Source organism: Sus scrofa, chromosome X, assembly GCF_054392235.1.
Source record: "Sus scrofa isolate SSC_HxYL_T2T_F1_AM1 chromosome X, Sscrofa_HxYL_maternal_Yorkshire_Landrace_v2.0, whole genome shotgun sequence".
NCBI classification, from domain to species: domain Eukaryota; kingdom Metazoa; phylum Chordata; class Mammalia; order Artiodactyla; family Suidae; genus Sus; species Sus scrofa.
In genome coordinates, this window is record NC_139401.1 from 136,049,149 (window position 1) to 136,071,666 (window position 22,518).

A 22,518-nucleotide genomic window follows, 5' to 3' on the forward strand; every position below is an offset into this window, starting at 1 on the left:
GATAGGCCTAGAGATTATCATACTAAGTGAAGTTAAGTCAGAGAAAGAAAAATATCACACATAAATTGTATAATTTATGTGTGGAATCTAACAAAATGATACAAAAAGAACTTATTTAAAAAACAGAAATGAACTCATAGGTTTTGAAATCAAACTTATGGTTACCAAAGGGGAACCCATGGAGAAGGGATAAATTGGGAGGAATGGATTAAAACATACACATTACCGTATATAATAAAATAGAAAACTAACAGGGAACTATTGTATAGAACAGGAAAATCTACTCACAATTATGTAATAACCTCTACGGGAAGGTTATATATATCTGATTTGCATATATATATCTGATTCATTTTGCTGTACATTTGGAACTAATATAACATTGTAAGTCAACTATACCTCAATAAAATTTTTTAAAAAGCCCACCCAGGCTATGGAGCCCAATGTGCAGCTCAGACCCCTTGCTCCTTGTGGGAGACCCTCTGCAATTATGATTATCCTCCCATTTGTGGTTTGCCTACAATGGGAATGGGCCTTGACTATACTGCCTCTCTCCTATACATCTCATTGTGGTTCCTTCTCTATATCTTTAGTTGTAGAACGTCTTCTCTGTTAGTGTTCAGGTCATTCTCATAAACAGCTGCTCTGTAAATCATTATAATTTTGGTGTACTCATGGTAGGATTTGAGCTCAGGGTCTTCCTACTCCACCATCTTAGCCATACCTCCCCCACTTTGTTATTTTAGGAAATTCTTTCTGACATTTAGATCCTTCAGATTTCCATACAAATTTTAGTATCAGATTTTAAATCACTTTTAAGAACTTGTTGGCATATTGATCAGCTTGAATTGATTCTATGAATTAATGAGGAGAATTTGCCACAACTTTGACACAACTGAGTCCTCTAATCTATAAATATGGTATATCTCTCCACTTATTTAACTTTTCTTCTATTTTTGTCACAATTTAAAATGTACAGGTTTGCACATATTTTGCTAAATGTAGCTTTAAGAAATTCATGTTTGGGGATGATATTTTAAATGTAATAACTTTTTATTATCAATACTCAATTATCTAATACAACACTGTAAATCAACAATACTCCAATATAAAATTAAAAATAAAACATAAACACAAAACATGGAAAAATATTCAATTGTTATTTGCTAGTTTATAAAAAGTCAGCTTTTGTATGTTGCTTTTATATCTTATGACCTTACTCAATTGTGTATTTAATAGCATTTCTGATGATTCATTAGGATTTTCCATTTATACAAAATGTCACTTGTGAATAAAGTTAGTGTTGTTTTTTCCTTTTAAATCTTTATGACTTTTTTTTCTTGTACTAATCTCATTATAATGGCTAGGACCACCAGTATAATGTTGAAAAGAAATAGCAAGAGTGGACACATTTGCCTTGTTCTCAATCTTAAGGATAATACATTAGGGCTTTTTTGTAGATGCCTTTATCAGGCTAAGTACCCTTCAATTTCTTTTTGCTAAGAGGTTTTTTTAATCTTCAATTAGACTTGATTTTCTTCAAATGCTTTTCCTGCATATTAAGATGTTCTGGTGGTTTTTTCTCCCTTATTCTGTTGATATGGTGAATTATAACAATTTATTTTCAAATGTTAATGTAACCTTGCATTCCCAGAATAAACTTCATTTGGTTGTGATGCATTTTTTTATAGGTATTACCGGATCCAATTTGCTAATATTATGTTGAGTAATTTTACATCTATGTTCATAAGGGATGTTGCTCTGTAGCTTTCTATTCTTACAATATTTTAATCTTGTTTTAATATCCAGGTACTGATGGCCTAAAATTATTTGAAAAGTGTCCTCTTATAATTTCTGACTTTTTAAAGATTGCTATTACTTCTTCCTTATACATTTCATAGAATTCATCTGGTCTATCTGGTCCTGTAGTATTTTAAATGATTAATATAATGTCTTTGTAGAATACATGCTTATTTAGATTTTCAATTTTTTGTCAATTTCAAAATATTTGATTTCTTCCAAGCAATTTGTCAATTTCATCTAGTTTTTAAATCTCATGACAAAATTGTTCATAATATTTTCCTATTATCCTTTTAATATATGTAAGATCTGTAGTGACAGCTTTCTTTCATTCCTGATATCCATAATTTGTTTCTTCTCCCTTTTATTCTTGATCACGTTAGTTAAGATTTATGAATCTTTTCAAATGACAGCTCTTGACCTCACTGATGTTCTCTATTGTTTTTCTGTTTTCAGTGTCATTGATTCCCTTTATTATTTCCTTCCCAACACACCTTGGATTGAATTTGATCTTCTATTTCTAGTTGTTAAGGTAGAAGCTTAGGTTATTTATTTGAATACTTCCTTGTTTTTCTACTAATCACTTAATACCATAAATTTCCCATAAGCACTGCTTTAGCTACAATCCACAAATATGGGTATGCCATGTTTTCATTTTCATTCAGGTAAAATTATTTTCTAATTTAATTTATGATTTCTTCTTTGACTCATGTGTGATATACAAATTTGTTTTCAATTCCATGTATTTATGTATTTTTGAGATGTCTATCTTACAGTCCTATTTTAATTCTGCTGTGGTCAGAGAACATACTTAGTTTGATTTCACTCCTTTTAAATTTATGGAGACTTGTTTTATGGCCAAAAATTTGGCTTTTTTGTTGAATGTTCCATGCAAAGTTGAAAAGAATGTGTATTTTGCTGTTGTGAGGAGTTTTCTATAAATGACAATTAAATCATGTTGGTTTATCTGGCTCTTCAAATATTTTATACCCTTACTGATGTTCTGTCTGCTCGTTTTATCAGTTACTGAAAAAGGTGTGTAGAAATATCCAATTATAACCATGTTTTGTCTATTTCATCTTTAATTTCTGTCAGTTTTTATTTCATGTACATTCAATCCTTATTGTTAGGTGACATATATTTAAAATTTCTATGTCTTCCTAGAGAATTGATCTGTTTACCATTATTGAGTGTCTGCCTTTATTCCTAATATTTCTTGTTCTGAAAACTATTTTATGTTCTTTTTAAAATTTGTATTGGGGTATAGTTGACTTACAATGTTGTATTAGTTTCAGGTGTACAGCAAAGTGAATCAGTTATACATATACATATATCCATTCTTTTCTCTCATACAGGTTCTTACAGAACATTGAGTAGGCCTCCCTGTTCTATACAGTAGGTCCTTGTTAGTTTTCTATTTTATATACAGTAGTGTGTATGTGTTGATCCCATCCTCTTAATTTATCCCTCCCACTACAGTTTCCTCTTTGGTAATCCTAAGTTTGATTTCAAAATCTTTTAATGGAGTTGCTATTGTGGCTCAGTGGGTTAAGGGCCTTGCGTTGTCTCTGTGAGGATGCAGGCTTGATCCCTGGCCTTGCTCAGTGGGTTAAGGATCTGGTGATGCCACAGCTGTGGTGTAGGTCACAGATGTGGCTAGGATCTGGTGTTACTATGGTGTAGGCCTGCAGCTGCAGCTCCAATTTGACCCCTAGCCTGGGAACTTCCATATGCTGCAGATATGGCTTTAAAAAGAAAAAAACATCTGTGAGTTTGTTTCTATTTTATAAATAAGTTCTTTTGTATCATGTTTAATTAGATTCCACATATAAGTGATATCATGTGATATTTGTCTTTCTCTAGCTGATTTACTTCACTTAGCAGATACTCTTGAGGCCCATCCATATTGCTGCAAATAGCATTATTTGGGAAAGGGGGCTACCCTGCTCCTCACACACCATTCACCAATGGTGCTTAGCCTCTGTGGCCACCATGGCCTCCTTTTAAACATTTTCACTTGTGTTGCTCTGCCCTCCAACCTGCCTCTGTACAACTGACTGAAGTGTTCTCCCTGGATATATTCTCTCAACCTTGTGTTCCAGTCCCCAGCCCCAGCCCATATCAGCAGTTGGGAGTCTCAGGATGGGGCACACAGGGAAGTGGTAGGAATCATCAGTGTATGTCTCATTCTGTCCTGCCTGCCACAGGCCGGCTATTGTGTTTTCCTCCAAGCCTCCAAAACTCCTTTTCTGTCCCAGCCGACCTCCTCGCTACTGAGGGGACTTCCCTGGGTACAGAAACCTCTCCTCTCCTTCAGCAACCTTCCAGGGGTGCAGGTCCCAACCTGCTTCCACTCTCCTTCTGTTTCTCCCCCCATCTTTGTCCAACCCAGTTACATGGAGATCCCTCTTGTCCTTTCAGGTGTTTGAGTTCTTCTACCAGTGTTTAGTAGGTATCCTTCCAGGATTGATCCATTTGTAGATGTATTTCTGAAGTATTTGTGGGAAGAGGTAGGCTCTATGTCCTTTTATTCTGCCACCATCTTGATTCTTCCCTGGGTATCATCAACGTACAGTGCATGGCGGCTGGGTTGCTGGGTTCCTGAGTTTCCTCAGTGCAGAGGGGATGCTGTGGGTAGCCTCCCTGCTTCTTTCACCAAGAGCCTGGAATGGGTGGGTAAATCAGTCAAGCATCAGAGCTATTTTGTGTTCTACTAATATAGCCACTCCATATTTCTTTGGATTACTTTTTCATTGAGTACCACTTACCACATATTTCCTTTTAAACTTTCCATGTCTTTATGATAAAGTGAGTCTCTTATAGACAATATATATTTGGGTCTTGGTTTTGTATCCAAGAGATGAAAGGAGGAAATATTTATTTCTTTTCTTTTGTAATATAAGGAAATCCTATTTGAAAATCAAAGTAAGTGAAGTCAAATGAGTATATTTTCCAAGATGAGTCTATGCCACCTTACCCAGTAGAATTTTTAAAATCACAGTAAGAAATAAGGAAGAATTAAAAATACTTCTTGGTATTTTGACATTGAGTGAATAATGCATGACTTTCAAGCAGTATATTACACAAATTAAAATTTCTGAGTCAACAGCTCAGGCACATATCAAAATAAAATTGTAATAGAGAGTGGAGTATAGATCTAGTTGATAGACACAATTGAAATACATATATCTCTCAATTTTACGCCTTAGTATTAGGAAGCAATGATATTAATGACCTGTAATGAGAAATAATCTGAAACTTGTTTTCATTTAACAGTGGAATAGACCATAGTGCATTGATATGTGTTCTTTTCCCCAGCAGTTTTACAATATACCAGGTAGTGAGGACACAACAATTAACAACAAAATAATTATTCCTACCTTCATGAAGTTTATATTTTAGCCAAAGAAAGAAAGATATAATAAATAATTACATATAATTAAATAATTAATTGTGGTGAGAACACTGAATGTGACTGAAGTGTATAATGAAAGACATAATTTAGTCTTCAAGGTACCAGAGCCAAAGATTATAGGTAAGATATCTAAAGAATGAGCAAGAGTAAGCTATGTGAAGGGGGCTGGTTTGATGGACCAACATGGGCAAATGCCTGAGGCAGGAGAAAACTTGGTATGTTTAAGGAAATGAAAGAAGGCAAGTATATGTGGAATGTGAGGGGGAGAAGGTAGGATATGAGATAGTAGAGAACTAGGAGTGACCTGGAAATGTTAAGAAGTTTGATTCAGTAATTAAGGGGGGGATTAAAATGGTGGAATAGAAGGACTGGAGCTCAACTTCTCTCCTAAAAACAACAAAATTCACAACTAAAGACTGAGCACTCTTCACCAAAATGGACCAGAAACCTTAAAAAAGATCCCCTACTCCAGAAGAACAAGAGGAGGCCACATCAGGAGGTCGGAGGGGCGGTTTCCCGATATAAACAACCCCATACCTCCTGGGTGGGAAGCTCCACAGACTGGAAACTAATTGGTTTACAGAGACTCACCTACAGGAGTGAGAGTTCTGAGCCCCACATCAAACCCTCACGTGCGGGGATCCGGCACTGGGAGAAAGAGCCCCTGGAGCATCTGGCATTGAAGGCCAGTGGGGCTTGTGCGCAGGAGCTCCACGGGACTGGGGGAAATGGAGACCCCATTCTTAAAAGGTGCACACAGACTTTCACGTGCACTGGGTCCCAGGGCAGAGCAAGGTCTCCATGGGAATCTGGGTCAAACCTGACTGCAGTTCTTGGAGGACATCCTGGGAAAACAGGGGTGAACGTGGCTTGTTGTGAGGGATGGACATTGAAAACAAAGCTCTCAGGAATATTCAGCAGCTGCCTTTCTCTGGAGGGGGCCCTTTGGGGAAAATCTGGCCCCACCCATCAGTCAGGCTGAGAAGCCCCAGGGCAAACAACCCAGGTGGGATCACGGCCCCTGCCTCTCAGTAAACCTGCTACCTAAAGACCCCCCCCCCCCAACCCCAGGCACATACCTCTAAACCCGTCTAGAGACAAAGCCCCACCCACCAGAGGGATAGGAATCAGCTCCACCTACCAGGGGGCAGGCACCAGCCCCTCCCATCAGGAAGCCTACAGCAAGCCCCCTACCAACTTCAGCCACAAGGGGGGCAGACACCAGAAGTAAGAGAGGCTACAACTCTGTTATCTGTAAAAAGGTCACCACACCAAAAACCTATAAAAATGAAAAGACAAAGGACTATAACTCAGATGAGGGAGAAAGGAAAAACCCCAAACAGCTGAGTGAGGAGGAGATTCTTAGCTTCCAGAAAAAAGACTTTAGACGGTTGATGCTGAAGATGATGCAAGACATTGGAAATAAACTGGGGGCAAAGATGGATAACTTACAGGAAACACTGACCAAAGAGATACATGATTTAGTAATTAAGGGGATGAAAAGAGTGATGGAGATAAATTTTGCATTTTAAATTTTTACTCTGCTACAAGGAGAAAATATTACAGTGGAGACAAAAGGTTTTATGAGGAAACTAGTTAAGATAGTGAAGCAGTACAAGTAAGTATTACTAATAGCTTTGTGGTTAGTGGGTGTGTTTGTGGAGATATAGAAAATTTAATTAAATGGAGCTATTTTTAAGAAAGAATTGAGAGGAATTTTTTGATTCATTGCATATATGGGATGAAGAAAAAGGAGAAAAGATTGATTCATAAGTTTATGGTTTGAGAAGTTGAGTGGATAGTATTACCATTTATTGAGTTTGGGAACTCTAGAAGATGAGCAGGGTTGAGAAAAAAAGATAATTAGTTAAACTTTGAGCATATCGAAATTGAAGTATGCAGATGTAGAGTATGCAATTAGATGTAATATTGAGTTTAGAAAAATGGTGTATGCTGGAGATATAAAGGTGGGTGTCACCAGCATATCAATGGTAGGTTGAAGTCAGGAGTGGATGACATTTATTAGGACAAGTGTGTGGAGCAAGTGTGAAAAGCAAAGGGTCCAGTAAGAGTCCTGAGTACTTCAACATTGAGGGGCCAAGTAAAGGAGAAGGGCCTAGAAAAAGAGTCTGGGAAGTAGCCACATTAATAGGAGGGAAACCAGGAAAATGTAGTATAATAAAAGTCAGGGTAAGAACAACTTCCAGGAGGGAAGGGTCAATTTTGTTGAAAGCTACTGATCTGGTAAAATGAAAAGGCATGTTTAATTTTCATACACACATTTCGAATGGATATAATTAGCAAAGAAGGTGTGTTGTTGAGTGCAAAGAATACCATATTTGATTGAGAGAAATCTGGTTTTAAATCTTTGGTCAGGAAAGTAATATCAGCAAGATGGTGGAATAGGGGTTTTAGATCTTTTAAACAACCATCCATGATGAGAATACTTTTTTGGGAATGTAGAAGTCCATAGAGAGATTCTGGTCATTCATTGGAGCAACAGTCCAAGACTGGACTCATTGAAGATGATAAAAAAAAACAGTTTTACTTTACCTGTATACCCCCTCTGCAAAGATAGTGGAGATACCCTTGGCCTGTGATTTCTCCTGTAGGAGAAAGTGAAGGCCTAACTTCTCTAGTTGCTCTTGAGGTCCACTTTATTTTCACTCCACCCATGACACTTACGGTATTGTCAAAATAAGCAGATAGGAATCATCGAGGAGTAGGGGAAAGGGATGGGGGATCAGAGCATCTGGGGTGTGGAACTCAACAAAAGATAATGAATTGTACTACTCACCTTATGGAATCCATCAAGAGGCTTGTACATGAACCTTGTGGGATGCATCACTGGTGGGCTCCCCTAATTGGTCCATAGGTGCCCCCAGAACTTCATGTATCCCTCACACCCTGGAGACAGTGCCCTGTGCATGCCCCCATAAAAGTACATGCAAGCCTCTGCAGATCATGCACAAGCACATGCATTCAGCTCAACTCTTTAGGGCACTGCCCTAGGGAAAGTAAATAGGAGACTCAGCACTTGGCCTGGTTTTGCAGGATTGAGAGAGTGCATGCAATTCTAAAATTTTTTCTGAAGAGGGAAAACAAGAGGAATGGAGTAGGCACACCATAGAAAAAGTCTGAGAGACCCCCAGAGTCCCTACTTAGGCTGGCAGGCAAAGGTCTTTCTCTCCCAGGGCCAGTCAATAAACTGCTTCTTCAAATGCATGGAAGGCAATGAAGGAATTAAATTAATACAAAAATGATAAAATATATCACCACCAAAAGAATGCAATAATTTCCCCAAAGAAATGGAGATCTACAAATTTCCTTACAAATAATTGAAAATAATTCTTTTAAGGGAGTTCAGAGAACTACAAGAGAACATAGACAACTCAGCAAAGTCAGAAAAACAATATAAAAACAAAATAAGAGGCGTTCCATTGTGGCGCAGTGGAAACAAATCCAACTAGGAACCATGAGGTTGTGGGTTGGATCCCTGGCCTCACTCAGTGGGTTAAGGATCTGACATTGCCGTGAGCTGTGGTGTAGGTTGCAGATGCCACTCAGATCCCATGTTGCTGTGGCTGTAGCATAGGCCAGCAGCTACAGCTCCAATTCAACCCCTAGCCTGGGAACCTCCATATGCTACAGGTAAGGCCCTAAAAAGCAAAAAAAAAAAAAAAAAAAAAAAAAAAAAAAAAAAAAAAAAAGAAAAAGAAAAGAAAAAAAGAGAGAGCTTCAACAAAGAGGAAAAAAACATAAAAGGAGAACCAAACGGAAATTCTGGAGCTGAAGAATATGATAAATCAAATAAAAATGCAATAGAGATCTTCAACATCAGGCTTGATCAAATGGAAGAAAGAATCTGTGAACTCAAATACAGACCATTTGAAATTATCCAGTCAAGTGGAAAAAATAATAAAAAACAGTGAGGAAAGCCTATATGATTTATGGGACCTCATCAAATGAACTAATAAACACAGGGGACTCCCTGAACAAGAAAGAGAAAAAAGGGCAGACGGTGTCCATTGACAGAGGAATGGATAAAGAAGATGTGGTACATATATACAATGGAATATTACTCAGCCATAAAACAGAATGAAATAATGCCATTTGAAGCAACATGGATGGAATTATAAATTATTGTACTAAGTGAAGTTAGCCAGTGAAAGACAAACATCATATGATATCACTTATATGTTGAATCTAAAAAAAGGATACAAATGAACTTATTTATAGAACAAAAATAGACTCATAGACTTTGAAAAACTTATGATTACCAAAGGGGGCAGGTGGGGGTGGATAGGGATGGACTGGGGGTTTGGAATTAGCATATGCACACTGAGGTATATGGAATGACTGGCCAATGGGGACCTGCCATATAGCACAGAGAACTCTACCCAATGTTCTGTGATAATCTATGTGGGAAAAGAATCTGAAGGAGAATAGATATGTGTATATATACTGAATCACTTTGTTGTACAGCAGAAATTATCACAACCTTGGAAATCAACTACACTTCAAAAAAACTTTTTAAAATGAAAAAAAGACATAATTGCTGAAAACTTCCAAATCATGACAGGGATGTGGACATTCAGATCCATGAAGCTCAGATCATAAAACAGGATCAACCAAAATAGATTAAACCTAGACATGTTATAGTCAAATTCTCAAAAGCCAAATACAGAATTTTGAAAACAGCAAGAGAAAAGCAATTAATCATATACAAGAGAAATCCCATAAGGCTCACAGTGGATTTCTCAGCAGAAAACTTATACACCAGGAAAGAGTGAGATGGTATATATTCCAAGTTCTGAAAGGAGAAAAACCAAAAATAGTATAACTGGTAAGGACGTCCTTCAGAAATGAAGGAGAGAAAGTCTTTCTCAGACAAACAAAAGCTGGGGGAGTTTATCATCTCTAGGCCTGCCTTACAAGAAATGCTAAAGGGAGTTCTTTGAGTTGAAATTAGAAGATGCTCATTAATAGCATGAACATATATGAAAGCATAAAACTCAATGGTAAAGGTAAGTATATAGTCAAATTCAGAATAATACTGTAATGGTGGTGCTTAAATGATTTTAACTCTAGTGTAAAAGTTAAAAGACAAGAGTATTAAAAATAACTACAGCTATAATATTTGATAATGGGTACACATTATAAAATGGTGTAAATTTTGTCAATAACATAAAATGTGGGTTAGGGAGTAAGCTTATAGAGTTTTTGTGTGCAATGGAAATTAAGTTGTTATTAGCTTAAAATAGACATTTATTTCTAAACCACAAGTTTTTCAAAGTCTGTAAGTCAGTATCTGAGACAGGTTGGGGGTTGGGGGGGATGCACTGAGGGTTTGGGATGGAAATCTATAAAATTTGGTTGTGATGACTGTTGTACACCTATAAATGTAATAAAATTCATTGATTAATTTTAAAAAATTATTAAACAGCAAATAAATAGACATTTATAACTATCAGACTTTTATGTAACTATAAAGAAAAAAATCACTAGTGGGCACACAAAAGAGAAAGAAAAAGGAATCAAAGCATTGTACTACAAAAAGTTATCAAATCACAAAGAAGACAGCAAGAGAGAAACACATCACAAAACAATGAATAAAATAGCAATAGTAAGTTCTTATCTATGGATAATTAACACTAAATGGATAAAACTTCTCCAATCAAAAGACAGAGAGTGGCTGAATGGATTTTTTTAAAAGGCACACACATACAAGATCCAACTACATGCTGCCTACAAGGACTCACCTAAATTTAAGGATACAAATAGGCTGAAAGTGAAAGGGTAGAAAAAGATACTCAATGCAAATAACCAAAAGAGGGCAGGGGTGGCTATTGTCACTAGAAAAATAGACTGTAAGTCAAAAACTACCAGAAGAGACAAAATAGGTAATTATATAATTATAAAGGGATGAATTCACCAAGAGGGTATATCATTTGTAAATATATAAGCTAGACATCTAACCCTGGAGCACCTAGGTATGTCAGGGAAATATTAACAAATGAAGGGAGAAATACACAGCAATAAAATAATAGTAGGAGTCTTCGATAGCCCACTTTCAAAATAGATCATCCAGACAGGAAAACAATAAGGACACAGAGCACTTGAATCAATACTATAGTCAAAATGGAACTAACAGATATTTACAAGACATTCCATCCATTGGCAGCAGAGTACACATTCTTCTCAAGTACATATAGAACATATCAAGAATGGGCCATACGTTGGACCACAAAACAAATGTTAACAAATTTAAGAGACTAAAATCTTATCATTGTTTTCCAACTGCAATTACCTCAATATAATAAAGGGTATATATGACAAGCCCACAATTAACATCTTTGTCAATGGTTAAAAAGTTGAAAGCTGGAGTTCCCGTTGTGGCCCAGTGGTTAACGAATCCGACTAGGAACCATGACGTTGCAGGTTCGATCCCTGCCCTTGCTCAGTGGATTAACGATCCGGCGTTGCCGTGAGCTGTGGTGTAGGTTGCAGACGCGGCTCGGATCCCGCATTGCTGTGGCTCTGGCATAGGCTGGTGGCTACGGCTCCGATTCGACCCCTAGCCTGGGAACCTCCATATGCCGCGGGAGTGGCCCAAGAAATAGCAAAAAAAAGACAAAAAAAAAAAAAAGAAAAAAAAGTTGAAAGCTTTTCCTCTAAGATCAGAAAAAAAAAAAAAAAAAAAAACAAGAATATTCACTCTCACCACTTTCAATTCAACATAGCATTGGCAGTCCTAGCCGGAACGATTAGGCAAGAAATAAAAAGCATCCAAATGAGAAAAGAAGTAAAAACATCTCTACAGATGGCATGATCTCATATAGAGAGAACCCTAAAGACACCATCTAAACATTGCTAGAACTAATCGATGAATTCAATAAAGTTGCAGGATACAAAATCCACACAAAATATCGGTTGCATTTCTATACACAACCAACCAAATATTCAAAAAAAAATTAAGAAAACAATCCCATTTGTAATAGCAACAAAAAGAATAAAATACTTAGGAATAAATTTAACAAAGGAAGTAAACAATCTGTACACTGAAAACTATAAAACATTGATGATGAAAGAAATTTAAGAAGACATAAATGAATGGAAAGATATCCTGTGTCCATGGATTAAAATCGTTAACATTGTTAAAATGTCCATACTGCTCAAAGCTATATATAGATTTAATGTAACCCCTATGAAAATTTCAATGACATTTTACACAGAAATAGAAAATTCTAAGATTCCTATGGTACCACAAAAGACCCTGAGTAATCAAAGCAATCTTCAGCAAGAACTAAGATGGAGACATCACACCTCCTGTTTTCAAAATGTATTCATAGAGAGCCCAAAAATAAATCTATACATCTACAGTCAACTGATCTTTGACAAAAGTGCAAGAATATACAATGAGGAAAAATAATCTCTTAAATAGTACTGAGAAAATTGGCTATTTATACACAAAAGAACAGAATTGGATCCTTTTCTCACACCATATACAAAAATTAACTCAAAATTGATTAAAGACTGAAATGTAAGACCTGAAACTGTAAAACTACTAGAAGAAAGCATAGAAACTTCTTGACATTCATCTGCAAATGATTTTTTTTTGGTATATGACCCTGTATTCATCAAAAATCTTCAAAGAACCAGAACCTTGGAGATAGAGATATAGAGATAGATAGACAGATAGAGAGATAGAGAGATGGATGGGTAGATAGATAGGAGATTTATTATAAAAAAAAATAGCTCATGTTGAACTTCCCATCATGGCACAGCAGAAACAAATCCAACTAGGAACCATGAGGTTGCGGGTTCAATACCTGCCCTCACTCAGTGGGTTAAGGATGCAGTGTTGCCATGAGCTGTGGTGCAGGTCGCAGACGTGGTTCGGATCTGGCATTGCTGTGGCTCTGGTGTAGACTGTCAGCAACAGCTGCAATTAGACCCCTAGCCTTGGAACCTCCATATGCCACAGGCGTGGCTCTAAAAAGAAAAAAAGATAAAAAGATAGTTCACATTTGTTACGGAGGACAAGAAGTCCTACAATCTGCTGTCTGAAAGCTGGAGAACCAAGAATGCCAGTCGTATAATTCATTCTATGTCTGAAGGCCTGAGAACCAGGGAAGCCAATGATGTGACTCCCAGTTGAACACTAAAAACCTGGGAACACAAGACCCCAAGGGGTGCTGAGACCTAGTGGACCAGCTGCATAGGACTGCCAGCTCCAGGCAGGACCCCCTGCAGCCCAGAAAAGCTGCAACAAGCCTGGCGGAATCGGGAAAAGATCTCAGACGGTCTTTCTGAGTCGGGCTGCCCTGGGGAGGAACCTCTTGAGTCTCCAAGGGCCCTGCTACCCGCCCAAGACCCCAGGGGGTGCTGAGAACCAAGTGAAATCTGCTACCATCGTGGGGTGGACCTCCCAGTCCTGTCTGCCCTCAGGAAGTCCTCCTTTGCTTCAAAGAAACACTGTTAGTCCCATCAACACTCCAGAAAAGCCACACTGCCTCAAAAAAAGATTGACCAACAACGACAGCCCTCAGGAAATATTCCAGGGCAGTGACAAGGCAAACACTACCCGATAACGGAGAGTACAACTCCCTCAGGAGAAAGAAGACAACAAGCAAGATGAAGAAGCTGAGAAACCACCCCCAGTCAAACCAACAGGAGAACTCACCTAAAACAGTCAACAATGAAACTGATCTCTGCAGTCTGACAGACCTGGAGTTCAAAAGAGAAATAGTGAAAATACTGAAGGAATTAAGAGAAGATATGAACAGCAATGCAGATACCCTCAGAAAGGAGCTAGAAAATATAAGGAGGAGCCAAGAAAAACTAGAACATTCATTTGCAGAGATGCAAACTGAACTAGGGGCAGTAAAAACCAGAATGAATAATGCAGAAGAACGAATCAGTGATATGGAAGATAGAATAATGGAAATCACTCAATCTGGTCAACAGACAGAAAACCGAATCAAAAAACTGGAAAGCAATATAAGAGACCTATGGGATAATATAAAACGGGCCAATCTACGCATAATAGGAATTCCAGAAGGAGTAGAAAAAGATAAAGGAATGGAAAATATATTTGAAGAAATTATCGCTGGAAACTTCCCAAATCTAAAGGATACTGGATTCAAGATACAAGAAGCACAGAGGGCCCCAAACAAACTGAACCCAAACAGACCCACACCAAGACACATCATAATAAAAATGGCAAAAGTTAGTGATAAAGAGAGGATCCTAAAGGCAGCAAGAGAAAAACAGAATGTTACCTACAAGGGAACCCCCATAAGAATATCAGCTGATTTCTCTACAGAAACACTACAGGCCAGGAGGGAATGGCAAGAGATATTTAAAGTGCTCAAAGGAAAAAATATGCAACCTAGAATACTTTATCCAGCAAGAATATCATTTAAAATAGAAGGGGAAATAAAAATTTTTCCCAACAAACAAAAACTTAAAGAATACAGCAACACAAAACCCAGGTTAAAGGAAATATTGAAAGGGCTTCTCTAAACCAAAAAGAAAGGAAGGAAAGGGAAGAAAAAAGAAAAAAAAAAAAAAAAAAGAAGAAGAAGAAGAAGAGGAAGAACTAGGACTGAGGAAGATACAATCAGAGAGCAGTCACTCAAATAAGCCAGCATACAGATTTAATCATGAACATGCTTCAAACAAAATAAAATTAAAAAGAAAAAAATAAAAGAGTCATCAAAACCATAAAATGTGGGCAAGGGATGTTAGGAGGTAAATAATCCTTTTTGTTTGTATGTATGTCTCTCTTCTTAATTTTAATATAATAATGAAGTGTTTGAACTTACAGGACCATCAGGCTAAAACACACAATTATGGGAAGGGGTTAGCATACTTAAAAAACAGGGCAACCACAAGCCAAAACCAAATATTGCATTTGCAAAAAATGAAAAAAAAAAATACACTCAAGCAGATAATAACAGGAGACCATCCAACCAAAAAAAAAAAAAAAAAAAAAGAAGAATGGAGAACCATAGAATCAACTGGAACACGAGGATCAAATGGCAATAAATAATCATCTATCAATTATCACCTTAAATGTCAATGGACTGAATGCCCCAATCAAAAGACACAGAATGGCTGAGTGGATAAAACGGCAAAAACCTTCAATATGCTGCCTACAAGAAACTCACCTTAGGACAAAAGATACATATAGATTGAAAGTGAAAGGCTGGGGAAAAGTATTTCATGCCAATAGACATGACAGAAAAGCAGGAGTTGCAACGCTCATATCAGACAAAATAGACTTTAAAACAAAAGACATAAAGAAAGACAAAGAAGGACACTATTTAATGATTAAGGGATCCATCCAAGGAGAGGATGTTACTATCATCAACATATATGCCCCAAACATAGGAGCACCCAGATACATACAACAAATATTAACAGACATAAAGGGAGATATTGATGAGAATACAATCATAGTAGGAGACCTAAATACCCCCCTCACATCAATGGACAGATCCTCTAGACAGAAAACCAATAAAGCAACAGAGATCCTAAAGGAAACAATAGAAAAGTTAGACTTAATTGATATCTTCAGGACACTACATCCAAAAAAATCAGAATACACATTCTTCTCAAATGCTCATGGAACATTCTCAAGAATCGACCACATATTGGGACATAAAGCGAATCTCAATAAATTTAGGAGCATAGAAATTATCTCAAGTATCTTCTCTGACCACAATGCCATGAAATTAGAAATCAACCATGGGAAAAGGAAAGAGAAAAAACCTACTCCATGGAGACTAAACAACATGCTACTAAAAAACCAATGGGTCAGTGAGGAAATCAAGAAGGAAATTAAAAACTATCTTGAAACAAATGATAATGAAGACACAACCTCTCAAAATCTATGGGATGCTGCGAAAGCAGTGCTCAGAGGGAAATTTATAGCAATCCAGGCCTTTCTCAAAAAAGAAGAAAGATCCCAAATTGACAACTTAACCCTCCACCTAAATGAATTAGAAAAAGAAGAACAAAGAAGTCCTAAAGTCAGCAGAAGGAAGGAAATTGTAAAGATCAAAGAAGAAATCAATAAAATAGAGACTCAAAAAACAATAGAGAAAATTAATAAAACCAAGAGCTGGTTCTTTGAAAAGGTGAACAAAATTGATAAACCCCTGGCCAGACTCACTAAAAAGAGGAGAGAAAGAACCCAAATCACCAAAATTATAAATGAAAAAGGAGAAATCACAACGGATACAGCAGAAATACAAAAAACCATAAGAGAATACTATGAACAACTATATGGCAATAAGTTTGACAATCTGGAAGAAATGGACAATTTTCTAGAATCTTACAGCCTGCCAAAACTGAATCAAGCAGAAACAGACCAACTGAACAGACCAATCACTAGAAATGAAATTGAAGAGGTCATAAAATCACTCCCTACAAATAAAAGCCCAGGACCAGATGGCTTCACAGGTGAATTCTATCAAACATATAAAGAGGAATTGGTGCCCATCCTCCTTAAACTCTTTCAAAAGGTTGAAGAAGAAGGAATACTCCCAAAGACATTCTATGAGGCCACCATCACCCTCATTCCAAAACCAGGCAGAGATACCACCAAAAAAGAAAACTATCGCCCAATATCATTGATGAATATAGATGCAAAACTTCTCAACAAAATCTTAGCCAACCGAATCCAACAACATATCAAAAAAATTATACACCATGACCAGGTTGGGTTCATCCCAGGTTCACAAGGATGGTTCAACATACGCAAATCAATCAACATCATACACCACATTAACAAAAAAAAAGTCAAAAATCATATGATCATCTCAATAGATGCAGAAAAAGCATTTGACAAAGTTCAACATCCATTCATGATCAAGACCCTCGCCAAAGTGGGTATAGAGGGAACATTCCTGAATATAATCAAAGCCATTTATGATAAACCCACAGCAAATATAATCCTCAATGGGGAAAAACTGAAAGCCTTCTCACTCAAATCTGGAACAAGACAGGGATGCCCACTCTCACCACTGCTCTTCAACATAGTTTTGGAAGTCTTAGCCACAGCAATTAGACAAACAAAAGAAATAAAAGGCATCCATATAGGAAGAGAAGAGATCAAACTGTCACTGTATGCAGATGACATGATTCTATACCTAGAAAACCCTAAGGACTCAACCCCAAAACTCCTTGATCTGATTAATAAATTCAGCAAAGTGGCAGGATATAAGATTAACATTCAGAAGTCAGTTGCATTTCTGTATACCAGCAATGAAGCATTAGAAAATGAATACAAAAATACGATACCTTTTAAAATTGTACCTCACAAAATCAAATACCTCGGAATACACCTAACCAAAGAGGTAAAGGACCTATATGCCGAGAACTATAAAACCTTAATCAAAGAAATCAAAGAAGATGTAAAAAAATGGAAAGATATTCCATGTTCCTGGATTGGAAAAATCAATATTGTGAAAATGGCCATCCTACCCAAAGCAATCTACAGATTCAATGCCATCCCTATCAAATTACCCATGACATTTTTCACAGAACTAGAACAAACAATCCAAACATTTATATGGAACAACAAAAGACCCAGAATCGCCAAAGCAATCCTGAGAAACAAAAACCAAGCAGGAGGCATAACTCTCCCAGACTTCAAGAAATACTACAAAGCCACAGTCATCAAAACAGTGTGGTACTGGTATCAAAACAGACAGACAGACCAATGGAACAGAATAGAGAATCTGGAAATTAACCCTGACACCTATGGTCAATTAATCTTTGACAAGGGAGGCAAGAACATCAAATGGGAAAAGGAAAGTCTATTCAGCAAGCATTGCTGGGAAACCTGGACAGCGGTATGCAAAGCAATGAAACTAGAACACACCCTCACACCATGCACAAAAATAAACTCCAAATGGCTGAAAGACTTAAATATACGACAGGACACCATCAAACTCCTAGAAGAAAACATAGGCAAAACACTCTCTGACATCAACATCATGAATATTTTCTCAGGTCAGTCTCCCAAAGCAATAGAAACTAGAGCAAAAATAAACCCATGGGACCTCATCAAACTGAAAAGCTTTTGCACAGCAAAGGAAACCCAAAAGAAAACAAAAAGACAACTTACAGAATGGGAGAAAATAGTTTCAAATGATGCAACTGACAAGGGCTTAATCTCTAGAATATACAAGCAACTTATACAACTCAACAGCAAAAAAACCAATCAATCAATGGAAAAATGGGCAAAAGACCTGAATAGACATTTCTCCAAAGAAGATATACAGATGGCCAACAAACACATGAAAAAATGCTCCACATCGCTGATTATAAGAGAAATGCAAATCAAAACTACCATGAGATACCACCTCACACCAGTCAGAATGGCCATCATTAATAAATCCACAAATAACAAGTGCTGGAGGGGCTGTGGAGAAAAGGGAACCCTCCTGCACTGTTGGTGGGAATGTAAACTGGTACAGCCACTATGGAGAACAGTTTGGAGATACCTTAGAAATCTATACATAGAACTTCCATATGACCCTGCAATCCCACTCTTGGGCATCTATCCGGACAAAGCTCTACTTAAAAGAGACACATGCACCCGCATGTTCATTGCAGCACTATTCACAATAGCCAGGACATGGAAACAATCCAAATGTCCATCGACAGAGGATTGGATTCGGAAGAAGTGGTATATATACACGATGGAATACTACTCAGCCATAAAAAAGGATGACATCATGCCATTTGCAGCAACATGGATGGAACTAGAAAATCTCATACTGAGTGAAATGAGCCAGAAAGACAAAGACAAATACCATATGACATCACTTATAACTGGAATCTAATATCCAGCACAAATGAACATCTCCTCAGAAAAGAAAATCAATCATGGACTTGGAGAAGAGACTTGTGGTTGCCTGATGGGAGGGGGAGGGAGTGGGAGGGATCGGGAGCTTGGGCTTATCAGTCACAACCTAGAATAGATTTACAAGGAGATCCCGCTGAATAGCATTGAGAACTATGTCTAGATACTCCTGTTGCAACAGAAGAAATGGTGGGGGAAAAACTGTAATTGTAATGTATACATGTAAGGATAACCTGACCCCCTTGCTGTACAGTGGGAAAATAAAATTTAATAAAAAAAAAAAATAAAAAAAAAAAATAAAAACCTGGGAACAAAAGGAACACTGGTGTAAGTTCTGAAGTCTGAATCCCCAAGAACCAGGAGCTCTGATGACTGATGGCAGGAAAAGATAGACTTTGCCCCTCCTTTGTCTTTTTGTTCCAGTCAGGTTCCACAATGGATTGGATGTTCCCCTCCCACATTGTTAATGGCATATTTATTTACCTCAGTTTATTAAATCAAATGTTAATATCTTCTAGAAACATCCTCACAGATACACACAGAAATACTGATTTGCTAACTATCTGGGCAATTCTTAGCCCAATCAAGTTAATATGTAAAATTGACCATCATAACTCCCAAAACAAAGGCAACAAAAGAAAAATAAACAAGTGAATTGCATCAAGCCAAAAAGCTTCTGCACAGCAAAGGAAACAATCAACAGAATAGGAAACAACCTATGGACTTGGGGAAAATATTTGCAAACTATACATCTAATAAGTGTTTAATATCCAAAGTATATAAGGAACACAAACAAAAGATGAGCTAAGGAACTGTATAGACATTTCTCCAAAGAAGATACACAAATGGCCAACGAGTATATAAATATAAGTATATAAATATAAGTATATAAATAGTCACTAATCATCAGAAAAATGCAAGTCAAAACCAGTGTGTTGCTGGAATAAAGATAGATACATAGACAAATAGAACAGGATAGAGCCCAGAAATAAACTTTTGTGCATACGGTCAAATAATTTTTACAAGGGTACCAAGACCACTTAATGGGGGAAAGGACAGTCTTTAAAACAAATGGTGCTAGGAAAACTAGATGTTCACATGTAAAGAATGAAACTGGGAGTTCCCTGGTGGCTCAGAAGGTTAAGGATCTAGGCAGTTGTCACTACTGTGGCTCTGGTAGTCCCTGGTGCAGGTTCAGTCCCTGGCCCAGGAACTTTTGTATGCCATAGGTGCAGCCAAAAAAAAAAAAAAAAAAAAAGGAAGGAAGAAAAGAAATATTTTTTAAAAGAGTGAAATTAGACCCTTATCTAACATTATATACAAAAAATTAGGTCAAAATAGATCAGATATCTAAATGTAAGACATAAGACTATAAACTCTTAGGAAAAAATATAAGGGGACAGCTTCATGACATTGGATTTGGCTATGATTTCTTTGGTATGACACCAAGGATACAAGAAACAAAAGTAAAAAACAATTTGGATTTCATGAAAAATTTAAAATTTTGTGCATCAAAAGACAGTATAAACAGTAAAAAGGCAACCCACAGAATGGGAGAAAATATTTGCAAATCGTATATCTGATAAGGGATCAATATCCAGAATATATAGAGAATTCCTAAAACTTAACAATGAAAACAAATAACCTGATTCAAAAATGGATAAAGCCCTTGAATACATTTTTCCAAAGAAAATACACAAATGGTCAGTAAGCACATGAAAGGATTCTCAATACTAGTAGTCATTAGAGAAATGAAAACTCTCTAAACTCACACCCATTAGGAAGGATAATATCTAAAGAACATGAAATAATGTGTTTCAAGGATGTGCAGAAATTTGAATCCTTGTGCACTCTTGGTGGTAATGTAAAATGGTACTACTACTGTGGAAAACAGTATAGAAGTTCTTCACAAAAATAAAAATGAAATTACTATATGATCCAGCATTTCCACTTTGAATCTATTCCCCCAAGAATTGAAAGCAGGATCTTGAAGAAATAGTTGAACACCAATGTTCACAGAAGTATTATTCACAATAGCTAAACATGGAACAAAGTGTCAATTGATGGATAGATGGATAAGAAAAATGTGTGAGATATACATCACTGTAGTACTGGGAGTCCTAGCCAGAACAATCAGGCAAGAAAACTAAATAAAAGGCTCAAAATTGGAAAGGAAGAAGTAAAAATGTCTCTATTTGCAGATGACATGATTTTATATATACAAAATCCTAAAGACTTCACCAAAAAAACCTGTTAGATCTAGTCCACTAATTCAGTAAAGTTGCAGATACAAAATCAACATACAAAAAATCATCAGCATTTGTATACACTGATAATGAATTACTTGAAAAATAAAGAAAGCAATCCCATTTACTATAGAATCAAAAACAATAAAATACTTGAGAATAAATTTAACCAAAGAGGTGAAATATATCCACACTATAAGACATAGATGAAAGAAATTGAAGAAGATACAAATAAATGGACAGATATCCTGTGTTTATGGATTAAAATAACTAATACTGTTAAAATGTCCACACTACCCAAAGCCATCTATATATTAAATGCAATCCCTATGAAGATTCCAATGGTATTTTTTTGCAGATGCAGAAAACAAATCCTAAAATGTGTTTGGAACCACAAAATATCCTGAATAGTCAAAGAAATCCTGAGAAAGAACAAAGCTGGAGATGGCATTGCACTTCCTGATTTCAAATAATATTATAAAGCTATCATAATCTAAACAGTATAGTACTGGCACAAAAACAGACAGAGACCAATGGAACAGAACAAAGAGCCCAGAAATAAATCAATGTGTATGTGGCCAACTAGTAGCTGACAAGGGAGCCAAGAATACTTAATGGAGAAAATTCAGTCTTTTCAATAAATGGTGCTGGGAAAATTGGATATTCACAAGCAAAAGAATGAAACTAGACTCCCATCTTATACCTCTCACAAAATGTAACTTGAAATGGTTTAAAGACAAATGTAACCATAAAATGAAACCATAAAACTCCTAGAAGAAAACAAATGGAAAACAATATTTGACATTGGTCTTGGTAATGAGTTTTATTAGATATAACACCTAAACCACGAGCAACAAAATAAAAAATGAGCAAGTAGGACTGTGCCAAACTAGCTCCTGCATAGCAAATGATGAACAAAATGAAAAGGCAACTTATAGAATGGGGAAAAATATTTTTAAACCACACATTTGGTAAGAGGTAAATATCCAAAATATATGAGGAATGCATACAACTCAATGGCAACCCCCCCAAATAATTCAAGTAAAAAATGGGTGAATGACCTGAATAGACATTTTCCAAAGTATATATCAAATGGATATTCACAGGAAAATGTTGTCAATATCACTAATTATCAGAGAAAATGCAAATCAAAACCACAATGAGATTTTACTTCA

The 22,518-nt window shown here is 36.7% G+C and overlaps 1 long non-coding RNA gene across 1 annotated transcript in view; it reads right to left on the reverse strand.

Annotated features, from left to right (window-relative positions):
* Positions 1-1,331: 1,331 nt before the first annotated feature.
* Positions 1,332-22,518, reverse strand: part of LOC146394845 (uncharacterized) — a 37,173-nt gene continuing 15,986 nt past the window's right edge. Inside the window, exon 3 of the long non-coding RNA XR_014835681.1 lies at positions 1,332-4,463. This is a non-coding gene — a long non-coding RNA (uncharacterized LOC146394845). The remainder of the gene's footprint in view (positions 4,464-22,518) is intronic.